The sequence below is a fragment of the Macaca nemestrina genome, chromosome 6, assembly GCF_043159975.1.
Source record: "Macaca nemestrina isolate mMacNem1 chromosome 6, mMacNem.hap1, whole genome shotgun sequence".
NCBI lineage: Eukaryota > Metazoa > Chordata > Mammalia > Primates > Cercopithecidae > Macaca > Macaca nemestrina.
The window spans coordinates 141,693,187-141,708,856 of NC_092130.1; the positions used below are offsets into that span (position 1 = coordinate 141,693,187).

Below are 15,670 nucleotides of genomic sequence, written 5' to 3' on the forward strand. Positions count from 1 at the left end.
AAGAAGAAAAAAAAGAGAGAGAGAGAGAGATGTGACCTTGCTAGGTCCACTTCAACAAATCCTTGTTTGATTTTAACATCTCTAAGTGTCCAGCAAGCCATCAAAGGTACACAGGCAGTTTACCTTACAACCAGTTCCAAAGTGCCATTTACAATTCATGGGAAATGACAGGATTCAAAAGGGGCAGTTTAAGGAAGACAAGAGCAGTAGAGAGGGGGATAGAAGAAGCGATGGAGAAGGAGGAGAGAAAGGATTAGGTCTGTGAGCTAACAGGGGAAAACAGCTTAATTATGGAAGAAAAGACACAGGCATAGGATAGTTCGAACAGGCAGAGTTGCTGTGGAAGCACATTCCAGGAAAATCTTAAGAGATTACTTTAATAATAAACCATGCATTCTTCAGCAAGCCATCACGGGATTAACTACCCTTTCCTAGGCTGGGAGCACAGTCATTTGTTTTATTTTATTTTTTCCTTCTCTCTCACAGGCAGGTTTTCTGCAAGGGACAATTGCCATTCAAAGGCTATTGTTTTTCAAACATTGCACTGACTTTTCCTTACTTTAATTTTCTAAACATAAATTTCAGTGGTGATTAAAAAAAAGAGCATTATTTAGGCAGGGTGAACATCTGGGTGGGCTTAGGTGCGATTCTCCAAAGGGAAGGATGTTCATTTTAGACTTGTTGAAAAGTGAACAACTTAGATGTGACGGAGACAATGTTTCACTGGGGATAAAAAGAGTTAAATTTCTTTTTTTTTTCTTAATGTGAGCAGGACATTGACTTACTGCCAGAAGCAGTATCAGTGCCCTAGAGATATAAAAACACAGTTCGAACCAGAATTCTCCACTGTCAACTCTTCAGATTTCTGTGCAAAATAAGAGGTGCCTATTTTAAGTTGTAAGTGTGAGCCCACTGCTCTTAAATGAACTGTTTTCATCAAAGTCTTCTCTTGAAACTACAACTCATAGCAAATGAAATCATTTTCTTCCTCTGGCTTCTTAGACAAATCCCTTCCATTTGGTGGGGTAGAGCAAACATAAGTTAGTATTTCTTGGTAAGAGTCTTTCAATTAAAAAAATATATTTGAATGGGCACTTCTTAGTCTAGAAAATATTACGTGTTGAGGTTAAAAGAGACACCCATGTCTTTCTAATTATCAAAGTCCCCATTTGCCTGAAATCAGCAGCCCTTTTTCCAACTACCTAGCCAACAGAGTGAAACTGGACTTCTAGATTTTAGAAACAAAGTCTTGTGTTCTACAATGTACTAGAATTAAATTTCTCTGCATAAATGTTATAAATAGAATACTATCCTAGGACTAAAATTTGTATACTTCCTGTCATTCATACAAAGTCATTTTTTTAATAGCAAATTACCTCTGAGGAATATTGAAAACTGCCAGCGTGTCCCTCCCTGCCTCTGCACCCCTAGGTGTGTCAGGGGATGAGAAATAGTAGAGTTTGGGGAGGTAGAATTCCGGGCCAGCTGGGCTGCTCTGCACCCCTCAGTCTCCCCGAACACCGGTTGTTTCAAGCCTGACCTACTTGAGAGCAGACATTGCCACTCACATTGAGCTACCCCAAATTACACAGTGGCTTCGCAGTCGAGGCTAGGCATGGACCACAAAATATATCCTTGGTGTCCCACGAGCCCTATTTGAACCCTCAGTTTCCAGAGGTAAAATGCAAATCCACTGTGTTGCTTACTTGATAAAATCAATAACCCCCTCCCATCCGAGATACAATTTAGCATTTTCACATTTACTACCTGCTGCCTCTGACTTTAAACAATTAATTTTTTTTTTAAAGGGAAAAGAGACACGTCTTTCACAAGAGTAATTTCAGAATTCTCCAAAAAGCAGCAGAGCTTCTGTGGATGTTTTACAATAGTTCTTGATTTTAAAATATGGAGAAAATGAATTCTCAGCTTGTTTACACCCATTAAGATTAGCTGCGGAGTACCTTCTACCGCTCAGCACTCTACCTTAACATTTTTAAATATTTTATTTCTTGCAGTTCATGTTTTTCCTAGAGGTACAGGAAGTGTTATGGAAATTCATGCAGATAAAGTCATGTTGTGTGTCTACGTATGGGTGTATATACACTGTAAGAGAAGCCTATATAGAATCTCTGATTGTATCACAATTATAACTTATTTAATAGGCTACATAGTCGTGAACATATTTTGCTCATATCGATTTCATAGAGAGAATGTTATTTTTATATCCACATATACATGATTATATTTCATATGTAAATACAGTATGTTTTACATATGCACACATAGATTTCCCACTAATTTAAGCGCATTTGCATCCGCAGTGAGGGAGACGCTAATTTCTTCTAAGGGGGGCAAATCCAATCGCGCGATCAACTTTAGAAACTGCAGATCTGCGCAGGATCCGTTGTCCCTTGTCAGGAAAGTCAGGAGTAAAGGCAGCCCTTTGTTCAAAGGGCCCCAACGGGTTGGTTAGGATGACTCCGTGTGCCACATCACTCTCAGTGGCAATCCAGGGAGCGGATCTGTGAAACGAAGCTCGGTGGATCCCACCCCTTTCCTCCAGAGCTTCCCTTTCCTGTCCTTATTTGCACCCGCCCCCCGCCCGCGTCGGTCTGGGACTTTTGACTTCGTCCCGAACACATTTCCACTCCCGTCGCTGGGTCCCTGCGATCGCCCCCAGCTGGTGGGGCTCGCGGAACCCAGGGGAGCCGGGTCCTCTGTGCCGCTGCAGCGCGAGTTAATAAACAGTTAAGTTTGAAAGACTCTGCAGACACGTTGAGGGGGAGTTACCAAGCCCAGGCAGCAAAAACATCCTGGCACATTCCTGGGGAGTCCTCAGCTGCCAGCATCTGATTAGAACCATATCTCTCGCCGGGAGTGGCCGCGCGGCTCCGAAGCTCCCGGCCGGCGGCTATTTAAGCGAGGCCCGCCGCATCCGCTGCGCTGCAGCCTGGAGGCTCCGGGCGCGGGGAAGTCATGCTCGCTTCGTGGAGGCAATAGCTAGCCGGTGAGTAGCTTCGAAACCCTTCTTCCCTCTGGCTCCATTTTTTTTTTTTTTTAAAGATCTCCTTCTCTCCTTTGCTCCCCCTCTCTCGTCCCCCGCTACCCGTCTTTAGGTACAGACCTTGGGCTGTGGGGAATCTTAGAAATGAGACCGTGTGCTAGGGGAAACCAGCAGTTTTGTGGCCTGACATCTGAGGAATGCTTCCACGGAATGTATTTACCTTTTGAATCCGACTCCAGATGTCCAGCTTGTGACATTTAACAAACGCCTCCTTTTGTGTCGTGTGTGTGTGTGTGTGTGTGTGTGTGTGTGTGTGTGTGTGTGTGAAAGGTCTGCTGGCAGCCCTCCTAGGACACTGAGGTGGCTGCTGACCGCCTAATTAACTCCTCGAAGGGTGTTTATTTTTGCTGTGTGACAAAGGCTGGGGACCTGGCTTGTGCCCACAAGAAGCTTTTTCCTGGTGACTGACAACATATGGCATTAAAATGTGAACTTTGTCTTACACCGGCATTCCCAAGGAAGTATCTACCCAAGGGACTTAAGAAACTTGTTTTATATCCCCCGGAGCAGGGAGCAGGGTTTATATGGCGCTTGTCTGCCTGTTGTAAGCCGGTTAAAAAGATTAAGTAAGAATTCTAAAACGGGGGGGGGGGGGGGAATGAATGGGTTAAAACCATGGAGCCTCAGTCAACATAGCGGTTTTCATAGCATAGAGCTGACTCTGTTATTTGTTTCTGCCGTCTTTCCCTCTTGACTTAATTCTGAGCCTGGAATTCAGGTCCGCAGTCAGTTTCAGCAGGGGAGCTGTTTGAGTCCAAAGGGAAATTTAACTGGATTAAAAACACTTAAGGAATCTGGATGTTATCTCCACCCCAGCCACCCCCCACCTTTTCTCCTTTTTTTTTAGTTTTTGTTTGGAAGGAAGAGAGCCACTCTGTAAACTGAGAAGAGCAGAAACAAGCTTCCAGACACATGGAAAGACTTAAAAATTATGGAGGGGCGACTTCACGAATAGTAAATGTTGCTATTGCTCTATAAAGCGACTTAATGAAAAAATTTCTGGCCTTAGTCAGGCAAAGCAGGGGCATAGGGGAAAAGGAGGTATGATATAACGAATGCAAACAGAAGTAATGGGAGTGGAAAGAAGGCAGTTACAAAAAATGCCTTTGAGATGTCTGATAAGCCTCTTGGAATGGCTTTGATGTGATGTATACTTGATTGTCCTTACAATCTTGAGGTTGGCTTCTCACACAAATGCACGTACTGGCTGTTGGGGAGGGAAGAAGTAGCTGGGGAGGAGGGAGCTTGCAGCTACCAAATGGATTGTCACCATGCTTCTTACCCCAGCAGCCAGACTTTGGGAGGCTGCTGTTCTCTGGGCCAGGTGCCCCGCCCACTCCAGGTTCTGTGTCTCCCCTCTCGGAAGGGAGATGGCCCTCAGTGACACTGTAAGAAAGTTTATTGCCTTGAGAATTCAGGAGTATTCGAGGCTTGAGCCCTTTGAAATCTTTAGAAAAGGACCTTTCTGGTGGAGTGCTGGACATGTGGAAATAATGCCACACTTAACAAGGAGAGTACAATGGGAAAGTCTTCTAGAGAAAGCATGAAGAAGACCTGGTGGTCTTTGCCAATGTGTGTTTCCGGGACAGACCACTTTTTCCAAATCCTTAATCAGTTTCCTCCTAAGGCCAACTGAATTCTTTTTGCTGTTGCTGGTGAATAACTTCCCCCTTCTTTTCCCACTCCCAGCTCGATGGATCCCTTCTTATCCAAATGACTGACCTAGAAACCAGTTCTTTTTCAGCTGTACCCTTCTATACTTTACCCTATAACCAGAATAAGTAGATGGTAGAGGAATGTCTTCCAACTTTGAGCCCATACACACATGTATTTGCCATTCTGGGGATCTTTGATCTTGATGGTTGATCTTTACCTGAGGATGTAAGTGAGGGAAGAAAGCACTTGTTAAAAACCTTGTCTAATTTGTGAAGGGCAAAATCCAGAGTTTGCATTTCTACTGAAGACTTTTATAGTTTTAGATTAAACTGAAAGTCCAAATTCCTGTGCATTAGGCCTGTTTGTTGTCTCTCTCCAAAGGTTGAACGGATTTCAGTCGCCTTGTTTGGGTTGAAGGGCACTGCTTTTAAGGCGCTTGTTGGCATGAAGGTAGAACAGGGACCTCTAGCAGCTGCTGACCAGCTGTTTGAGAATGATATTTACTGGCCTGCTCAACCAGTCCTCGATTACCTGAAGGTTAAAGGAGCAAGAAGATATCGTCCTTGCTGAGTGCTCCTGGCCAAGCAGGAAGCTTTGCTGCGACATGGGCTTTTATGCTGCTTCATTTCTAACTCTACCTTCGTATGTCCATAAACCTAAGTTTGCTACCGCTGATATTTCACCTGGATAATTTTGAAGGCTCTGCGTGTTTCTCTTCCTCATTCCCTTAGCCTGAGGATTTAATTATTGTTCTTCTTAAAGACAGAGCCAAGACGTTGAAATGCTTGGGAAAGCTGCTGAGAGTTAGCCCTCCTGGGGTTTGAAGTTGTCCTAATGCTCATCAGAACATACCTCCCCAGCTGGACAGACTCGAAAGCTTACTGGCCAGGAAGGTTTAGGTAACTAACCGGACACATAAGGTTTTTTACCCTTTAGATAGAACCAGAATGGGAACCAGATTAGCAATATGAAACACCTGAGTAACAGGATGTGGTATTTTAAAATTCTCCCTGGCACTGCTATGTAATGCTCAAGTTGAAGCTGTGCCGCTGAATTGCACAAAGGTTGGCCAAAATCATATTTAGATGAAACAGATTTTTGGTTTGTTTTGTCAGAGTCTGCCTCTGTTGCCCACGCTGGAGTACAGTGGCGTGATCTTGGCCCACTGCAGCCTCTGCCTCCTGGGTTCAAGAGATTCTCTGACCTCAGCCCCCTGAGTAGTTGGGATTAGAGGTACCCGCCACCATGCCTGGCTAATTTGTTTTTTTTGTTTTTTTGTTTTTTTTTTTTTGTAGTAGAGACGGGATTTCACCATGTTGGCCAGGCTGGTCTCGAACTCCTGACCTCAAGTGATCCACCCATCTCAGCCTCCCAAAGTGCTGGAATTACAGGCATAAGCCACCAAATCCAGCCAGATGAATCAGATTTAACATCAGATATGTGTCTTTAAAGGAGACTCAACTCATGATGTCAACATATCCTGACTGGATTAACTGGTAGAAATCAGAAGGAAAGCAGACTCCTCGGTCTTTACTTAAAGGCAAAAAACAAGCAGATTCCTGATTAAGGGAACAAATGATGGCTGGTATGGACACAGAGGGCTAACATTCAACACTAGCTGCCTCCGGCAGGGCACAAGTGGATAGTAGTTGAGAACTACCTTCTGAAGTACCATTGCCTGGGTTCAAATCCTAGCTACAGGGTTGCAGGTTACATGGCTCTGGGCACATTCCATAACCTCTCTGTACTTCAGCTTGCTTCTCTGGGGAGAATAATAGTACCCCAGGACTGCTGGGAACACAGTTCATCTAATATACTTGGAATACTTTTTTCCATCTGATTTTGAAGGTTTTGTTTGTTTGTTATTGCTCCCCCCTGAACAATTGAATTAAGTGTCTTTTTGAAAACTGAAAGCAAATGGAAAATGTCTTCATGAAAATTAAATACCCCTCACTTACCTGAAAAAGGTTAATTATTCAAGCACTTGATTTTAATAAAGCAAGTGTGTTTGCTTGTGCTCACACTAGAACAGAGAGGGAGTTACTCTCTGTTCTCGTCCTGGAAGCCTGCACTTTGGTTTGGTCAGGCTGACCTCGCTGGTCTCAGTTAAGTCCTCCCCATACCCTCGCAGACTCCCGACAGAGAAGGAACAATCCTTCCCCCTGAAGTCAGCATTATCACAGAAGGAAGTGGGAAGGGAGGGACCACCCGGACTAAACTGAATGACTAGGCTAGAAATAAAAGTTCTTCCGAGTGTGTGCAGGCCCCATACTATCCTTGCCCACATAGCTGGGCAGGTTGCCATGGTTACTCCCCTTCTCGCATCCTTCTACCCTGGAAGGAAGCCTGCCTCTCTAGGGTAAGTAGAATCTGAACAAATTGCTTCCTGGTCTAAAAATGGAAGTTACTAAGTGAAGTAGAATCTCCTCTCTACTTATGTGACCCCCTCCAAACTTATTTTAATCCCCATACTTGATTTTCTAACCTTCCTAATTCTTGCATCATCTAGATAGCAAAATGTAAAAGCTTATGAAATTTCTGGAACCTAAAAGTTACTACTGCAATACAGAAGCAGCCTGGCAAGTTTTCCCTACTACATTTATCCTAGCTAGCTAGGGGCAAGTGATTTTCAACTAAGTTCAACGGGTAAAAAATCTAAGTGAATGGGGCAGGCTGAGTGAGTGTTAAGTTGAAGGTAAACAGAATGTATGAGGCCTGTCACTTAGATTTTCTGGTAACCATAGAGTAAAGAGAGCAGGTAAATAGGAAGCAACAATCCTAGAATGCTGGATTTGAAGCACCATTCAACCTAGAAGAAATTTGGGTGAGGGAAATATGGTTTAATGTTGTCTCTTGGTAAAAAACTACCCTATTTCTATCTAGCAGTATGACGCAAAATGTTACTCCCAAAAAGACTTTGATGTTTATGTGAAAAATGAGCTGCCATACTACAAGTTTGCATTTGACAAATTAATTCAGTCTTTCAAAATTGGACATTTAGCTTGATGTGTATTTCACAGCTTGAGAGAACTCATCTAAGACAATAGTTCTCAGAGTTGATTCCCAAACCAGCAGCATCAACATCAGCTGGGGACCTGTCAGAACTGCAAACTCTCAGTCCCCACCCCAGGTCTCCTGAACTAAATTCTGGCAGCAGGGCCCATCCAGCTGTATCTAAACTAGCTCTCCACCATGTAATCTAAGAGTAACTTTCATAATTCAGTGGTTTTAGGATTCAGTTGTTCAGTGGAAATCATAACAAAGTATTTGAATTCCTTCAGTCATGGAGACAATAAAGAAAAAGCATTTAAACACAGTGCAGTTTAACTGAACCTTAGGATGCAGAAAGATGAAAAAGCATGGGCTTTGGACATTCTTCCCATATACGAAGTATGGCTTTCTTAATCCTAGGAAATCCAATATACTTTTGGTTTGATATTATCACCTCACTTCCAAATCCTTTCCCCTCTGCTGGGGTTTTTAGAGTATAATTAATCTCCATTTATTAGGAGACTGTCCCAGTTACCTCTTTTAAAAAAGATTCCAGTAAACTAGATCATTACCCTTCAACCAGATGGTTTTCTCTAACCTATAAAACTCTGTATTTGGTTTTTATGCCATGTCTAGAAGTGCAGATGAAGGCCTCTCCATACATGAAGCTACTTCATTTAGTGTTTGTAAAGTTTAATGGCTAATGAAGCACTGCTCCTTTCTCCCATTCGACTTTCACTTTAAGTAACCTGAAATAGAAAAGATACCTCTATTTCTTGGCTCCAATATGATGAGTATCTTGCCCGAGGTGTTATCAGTAAGTGGTAGAGCCAGGATTCAATTATGAATCTTTATGATTTGCATCTTGGCGTTTATCTGAGTGCTTAGCAATTACCTACTACGTGAAGTCTGACGCTAGGTTAGCAATGGAAAAACTCGCAGTGAGCAGAAATCAAAACAAAAGTCTTCCTCATGTGTGACAAAGGACAGGATAGAGAGTTAAACAGACTTGCATGGGAATGGCAGTGCTGCCATTTCTTGGGCATGCTATTCAATGTCTCTGGCCCTTAGTTGTGTCACTTATCTTGCAAAAAACAGTCCTAAGAATGCCTGATGTTAAACAGAGATCACATCTCAAACTGAAAAATACAAGGGTGTAATGTACAAGTATATAATTGGAACTCTGGTTTTGAAAAGCCAACACGGATTCATGGTTAAGAGCTTGGGTTCTAAGCTGCAAATGACTGTGCCCACAGCCTTGCTTTGCCATATAAGACAAGCTATATAAGGCCTGAGCTTCATTTCTCCATAAGGAAATGAGTTGCCTTGATTTTAAAATTAAAAACTCCTCAGAACTCCTGCAGTTGCTTCTGAAATGTACCTGTCCTAGAAATACAATTCTCAACGCAATAACTAAGCTGATATTTTTTAAATGGTCTTGTTCTCATTGTTTTTGAGTATCAGGCAAGCTAAATTCTAGAGATCCACACATTCAGGCTGAAAATTAGAAGACTGTCTTTCCTATATATCTTTAAACTGTTAAATGTGAATAATCAAGGAGGAGAATGCGGCAATGCTTCATAAATTAGTAGAGGCGCACAGATATTAACTTTAAGGTACCACTTAAACCTCATCTGAGCAGAGCAGTTAAGTCCTGTTAAGGTCTATAGTTAATCCATACCCAAAGAACTGGAAAGCGAATAACTTCATCCCTAATTGTGTCCATATTGAAGACAGCTGCCCTCTCTGTTCTAAACATTGCATCCAAATGATCTCACTTATTTTTTTATATTTTAAGTGTCCTATTAGGGAGCCAAGACCTGGTCTAGTCTTCTGTAATATGTAATTCAGATGCTAAAGTGCTTTTTGTTACCATTTAATGCAACAGAAATAAACCAAGTGTGTTTGAACATATGTCAGAGGGCTGGCATAATCGTATGAAGAATGCTCAACCAGTTTGGCTTTGGGACAAAATGTGAATCTACTAGGGAAACATACAATTGCCCTCTGAGTCAGAAGATCAGAAGTTACAGTGGCTACACACGGTAGGTGCTCAAATATCCATCCTTTAAAGGGAAGTGTCAGCTGTGCTTTAATTATATCAGCATTGGGTTTTGTTGTTATTGTTGTTACTTGATTTTGTTTTGTGTTGCTTCCTGCCCACTTTACCTCTAAAATTAAACGACTTAAATGCAATTCATTTTTGAAGTAGAAAACAAGTATGTGCTGATAGAACAGGCTTTTCCATCAATAGTTGGTTGCTAGTAAGGAGGGTTAATACTGATTTCTGCCTGGGCTAAGGTTCAACTACAGCTGAGGCTTTTCAGAAAACATACATGTACTAGAATTGAAATGATAGATAGTTACATTTCATGTCCACGCTGTCTTCTAAAGGATAGCTTGATGCAGAGATGCTTGCTTAACTGCCTGAAAACTTGTTTTTTGTGATTTCTGGTTTGTCTAACTGGTCTAAAGTCCCCAATGACTAACAGCTGATAGTAATTGAAAGTTGGATGCAAATATTTACTTTAGGGGGACACATAGATGATGAGAGCTGCCTATAAGATAGTTAGAGAAAATAGTAACTACTCAACTAACATACGATTTTATTATAATTAAGTGGTACAGAGTGTTGTGTGGGTCCAGAGGGAGAAAAAGGCCATTGGTGTGTTAATGGATTTGGCTTTTAAAGGAACAGTGGAAGTCAAATAAGCAAAGGTAAGAAGAGAAAATGCATTTTAGGCAGCAGCACATATGCAAATCATGTAGTTGGATGAACTTAGGGTATGCCTAAAGAACTCTGACTGGCCAGTTTGGCCAAGAGACAGTACAGGTGGCATAGGGCTGAGAAATGTTTGAGTTTGAAAAGTAGGGATGAATTGTACTGAGCCATGGATGTCAGGATAAGAATTTTGATCTTTTTAAATTATTGTTATTATACTTTAGGCTCTGGGGTACATGTGCAGAATGTGCAGTTTTGTTACATAGGTATACATGTGCCATGGTGGTTTGCTGCACCCATCAACCCGTCACGTACATTAGGTATTTCTTCTAATGCCATCCCTCCCCTAGCCCCCTAACCCCTGACAGGCGTGGGTGTGTGATGTTCCCCTCCCTGTGTTCATGTGTTCTCATTGTTCAACTCCCACTTATGAGTGAGAACATGCGGTGTTTGCCAAGCAGATCTTGTCATTAAAGCAGGAAAACCAAATGCTGATTAGGATAACTTAACCTGACTCTATTGGCAGAATGCGTTTGAGTGGAGATTGCTTAGTAGTTGAAGAAAAGCCTATATTTCTTTAAAAATCATCAAAGTAGAGAAAAGAGTTGCCTAACCTAAGATTAAGGTGCAAAGAGAAATATTCATTACCCCTAATGTTTTAAGTGCACTGCTCATTAAAAGACTGCGTGGAGCCTAGAAGAGTAGGGCAAATAATTTTCGGATCCCAAAAGCTTTTTTGAATTGAGGGAAGAGCTCTACATGAATCAGAGGGCAATGATAGGTCATGGCAAACGTGGGGAAATGGCTGGTGGGAGGCTGGTGAAGACTTCCCTGAGACCACACATCTTGAGTGGCCTTGGAATGAAGGTTTCCATGAAATTCCAGAAGGTGAAGGCAGTACATATTACAGGCTAGCAGGCCACACAAGAAAGTCTGGTGTGTCTGTTCAGAGGAAACGGAAGACAACGGCCTTTTCAGAGAGCAGGTGGCCATGTATATGTATAGTCTGCAGCCTGATTAGAAGGGCTTTAAATCTCAACTTGAATGCGAATGGAGGAATTGAACACTGATACCTAATTAATACAAAATCAGGAAAGCTAGGAGGACAGTAAATACTCCTACAAAAATTTAGCCATAAAGGGAGATCAGTTACAACCAGAGTCTCTTACACACCTTAGACTCTCACTGAAGCCCTTTGGAGAAAATGGAAGAAAGAGCTCATCCCATAAGGAGTTGTTTGTTTTTTTGTTTGTTTTTCACTTTAAGTGTTTTAAATATATTAAGGAGTACCTATGCCATGTATGTAGAAAAGATCAACGAACACCGTAATATAAGTCTGCTAATCATGAGGAACATGTATGATACAACGTGGCATAGCCTTTTAGGGAGGAGGAACTCAGGGCGGCGGTGAGGCAATGTTGAGAAGAAATGCTGGAACTCAGTAAAAAAAGAAAAAAAATATGATGGGGAGGGAGGAGAGGTATGAAAATAAAGGGTAATTATGAAAAGTAGAGTTTCAGAGGTTTGACGCATTCATTAAACATGAACAGTTTAGGATAAAATCTTAGCTTCATTGTAAGCTGCAGACAGTACTGTTGTGGATCTTTTAGGTATATCTGCACACAACATACATTCTGTAATGTTGTTCCCACTTAGTGTATAGTGATGCAGATGTTCCGTTTTCTGCACAAGAGCTGTTTCCTAGAAATGGTGGGCACAACCATGTTCTGTATTAGGATCTGGACTCTTACACTTCATGCAGCTAACATTTGTGGAGGGCTCACTACTTGTAGTGATCATCAAGTCCATTTCCTTGAAGACTGACATTGACCAAGTGCTACCTGGTAGCCCCTTGATAATGCTCTTGTGACTTGGTAGTGCTCTTTAAATAACCAAAGCCAGCTGTAGGGACCATTGGTTACATTTTCATAAGATTGTTTCATTGAAATCTGAGATTCAATATTTGGCCTGATCTGAAAGTGACACTCTTGTATTCTTAGAAAATCTGGTAATTAAAAGTGCCACAGAACATGTCTGGTTCTAGAATACAGAAGTTCCCTGAATTGCTTGTACTTCTTAAGTGATTGCCAGATTGAACGCCAAATGAGCGTAGTGTTTCCTTCTGGTGTTTATGAAGACAGTGTTGATTTAGAACTTTGGATTTTATGACAACACTGAAGGAAACATCACTGATATTCTTCAATACCCTCAGGTGTAACAGAATTGCTCCCTTCTGGTACTGCCATACAGATGCTCCTTTAGATTGTAATGTGGTTATAGGAGACTCACCAATATTAAATGTAACTATCCCCTCAATTCGTGTCATAATTTAAAAAAATTGTTGAGGAGCGTTATTAACCTTTCAGACAACATTTGCATCTTTCCATAATTGATATCAATACAGCAATTTATATATAATTCCTTTAAGTAATACTACTTTTTCTTCCTGTTATGAAGTATTAATAGCAATGAAGCTTTCTACCCTAATCAGAAACAATTCCTCCAAAACACATAACTGTGACCTGCTTGTTTTTCTCCCCACCTATCCTCTAAGCCCCTTGAGAGTAGAGACCATGTCTATTTTGTCACTGTATACATAGGATAATGCAGTGCTTGGCACACAGTAGGTGTTTAATAAACAATAACCAGATGGCCAGGTGAGTGAGTAACTCAAGCCACTTTCATTTACAACATCAATTGCAATTTATTATAGAGTGAGCAAAATGGAAAACTTTAGCTTGTCTTATCATCTCTTGGTATAAGTAAAACAGTTCTGAGCTCCCCCCCCCACACCTTTTTTTTAACTTTAAGGTTATTTATAATGAGCAATATCCATATGTTCTTCTAGTTTATATCTGCTTAGGGCCTAAGGAAGGCAGACAAGCTGTTACTGAAATTCTCCAGATGGTGTGGTCTTTCCAAGTTGCTAGTTTAACTTCTACCAATGGAGTATTCATTGTTGCTCATATATCTGTCTGACCTGATGGATGTAATCACCTGGCTAATAAGAATTGTGGTGAATAGATTTCAGCCTGATATTTCACCCACAAACAACTTCTTATTCTCCTTCTGTTGCTCCTTTTAAAAGTGTCCACCAAATTGTTTATAAAATTACTAATAAAATTTGAGAAAATAGATGAGACCTTTGGCTTAGCACTGGATAATTAAGGCTATTGTTTTGACTTAACACAATTTCCGCCCAAATCAAAGAAACTTGTTTTGTTATGTTTTTTATTTCCCTGTGCAGCTGTATTGTGAATTAAGATATCCATTAGGCTCTTTAAAATGCTAAAATTAGGTCACAAACTCATTATTGTCTGCACAGACCCCAGCATTTCCAAGAACTCCAGGCTGGAAACCAACTATAGGCCATCCACTGACCAACTTTCAAAATCCTAGCATAAGAGTTTTTTGACTTCTACTTATCATTTGACTGAAAACTTACTGTTGAATTTTTAATATGTCAGGAGCCTTCACCAACGACTCTGGTTAGGTATCATTTAATGATGCCTAAGATGAAAGTGTTGACAGCTGACTATGGGCAGCGTTCTATGTGATTTCAGATATGCTTATGTTATCTGTGTGGTCTCCCTTCACTTTTGAGTTTAATTGAGAGTGACTGAACGCTAGAACATCTTCATGATTCTGTCTTTAGCCCAAGTTAGACTATAGACTTATGCTTACATTTTAAACTTTGCTGTCTACCAAATTAGTGCATCTTTAAGGAATTTAATTTTTAAAATACAGAAAAGCACGTCACCCCAATGTCACTTATTCTAAATGTATAAGAAACAGAAATCTGTCTTTTTCCTTCCTACTACCCTTCTTAACGAGCATTTTCTTGGCACTGGTCTTTCCAGATTTTCAACACTTTTATGGAAAAACATATATACATTGGGAAAATATCATATTAATATATTCTGCTTCAAACAAGAGACTATAAATACATGACTATCTTAGTTAATAGCTGCCATTTACAAAAGATGCTCTTTTTTTGTTTTTAAGGAGCTCACATTTCAAAATCTCATTTCACTTCATATACATTTCTATAAAGCAGACATTAGGGGAGCCCTTTTGTATGATGAAATCATCTTAGAATGTAGGGTGTAAGACATAATGGCCTTTGACTTTTTAAAAAGCCACCTTTAAGACATTATGTTGATTTGAAGTTTGAGGGTCACTAAGCATCAGAGCTTGGCAAGATGGGATAACCTTGAATCTAATGTTTGAGATTGTTAGTCCTTAACCTTTCAATTAAAAGCCTTTGTTTCCAGAAGATTAGCCAAATATTTGAAAGAAACCGGCAATGTTGAATCACTCCAAAGGGCAAGTCCATGCAACGGTCATACTGCAGAGCTCTCTGACTCTTTGATGCTGTGTCCCTGTACTCGGATTTGTCACCACCCCAACCTCCACACCATCACTCAAAACCTGAAAGTCCTCCCAGTCCCATCCAGACAAAACAGAGTGCTACCGCCCACCCTGATCCAGCTTGACCTACCTTTTCACCTTTCCCCTGGTATAATCCACAGGCCCTATATAGCCAAGCAGACATGAATATCTTTTACTCATTGCTATTAGTTCGTCTTTCCCGAAAGTTCGTCTTTCCCGAAAGTTCGTCTTTCCCGAAAGTGCACGTTGCCCCAGTCTTTGAAGAACTAACTTAATTATCTCTTTTGTTGTAAAGCAACGACATTAAAGCATATGTATCAGGCTGGTGTGACTTGCAGATTGTTGCTCCACTCCTGCGCTTCAGCCTCCTCTCCTGTCAAATAGGGATGGTAATGTCCAGGATTAAATGAGAATGTCTTAGCATCACATCTGGTATATAATAAACATTCAGTAAATTTAACTTTTAAAAATCTAATATTCTGTGTGTGTGTGTGTTTTGTTCTTTTTGTTTTGTTTTGTTTTGTTTTTTTGAGACGGAGCCTCGCTGTGTGGCCCAGGCTGGAGTGCAGTGGCCGGATCTCAACTCACTGCAAGCTCCGCCTCCCGGGTTCACGCCATTCTCCTGCCTCAGCCTCCCGAGTAGCTGGGACTACAGGCGCCCGCCACCTCACCCGGCTAGTTTTTTGTATTTTTTATTAGAGACGGGGTTTCACCGTGTTAGCCAGGATGGTCTCTATCTCCTGACCTCGCGATCCACCCGTTTCGGCCTCCCAAAGTGCTGGGATTACAGGCTTGAGCCACCGCGCCCGGCCCATATTCTGTGTTTCTAAGGAACATGTCCAGGA

General features: G+C 41.3%; 1 protein-coding gene across 1 annotated transcript in view; it reads left to right on the top strand.

Annotated features, from left to right (window-relative positions):
- The first annotated feature begins 2,646 nt into the window (after window positions 1-2,646).
- The window catches only part of LOC105473110 (DAB adaptor protein 2), a 52,322-nt gene continuing 39,298 nt past the window's right edge, over window positions 2,647-15,670 (top strand). The window contains exon 1 of the mRNA XM_011726751.3: window positions 2,647-3,007. The gene's annotated coding sequence lies outside the window, so the exon portion shown is untranslated. The remainder of the gene's footprint in view (window positions 3,008-15,670) is intronic.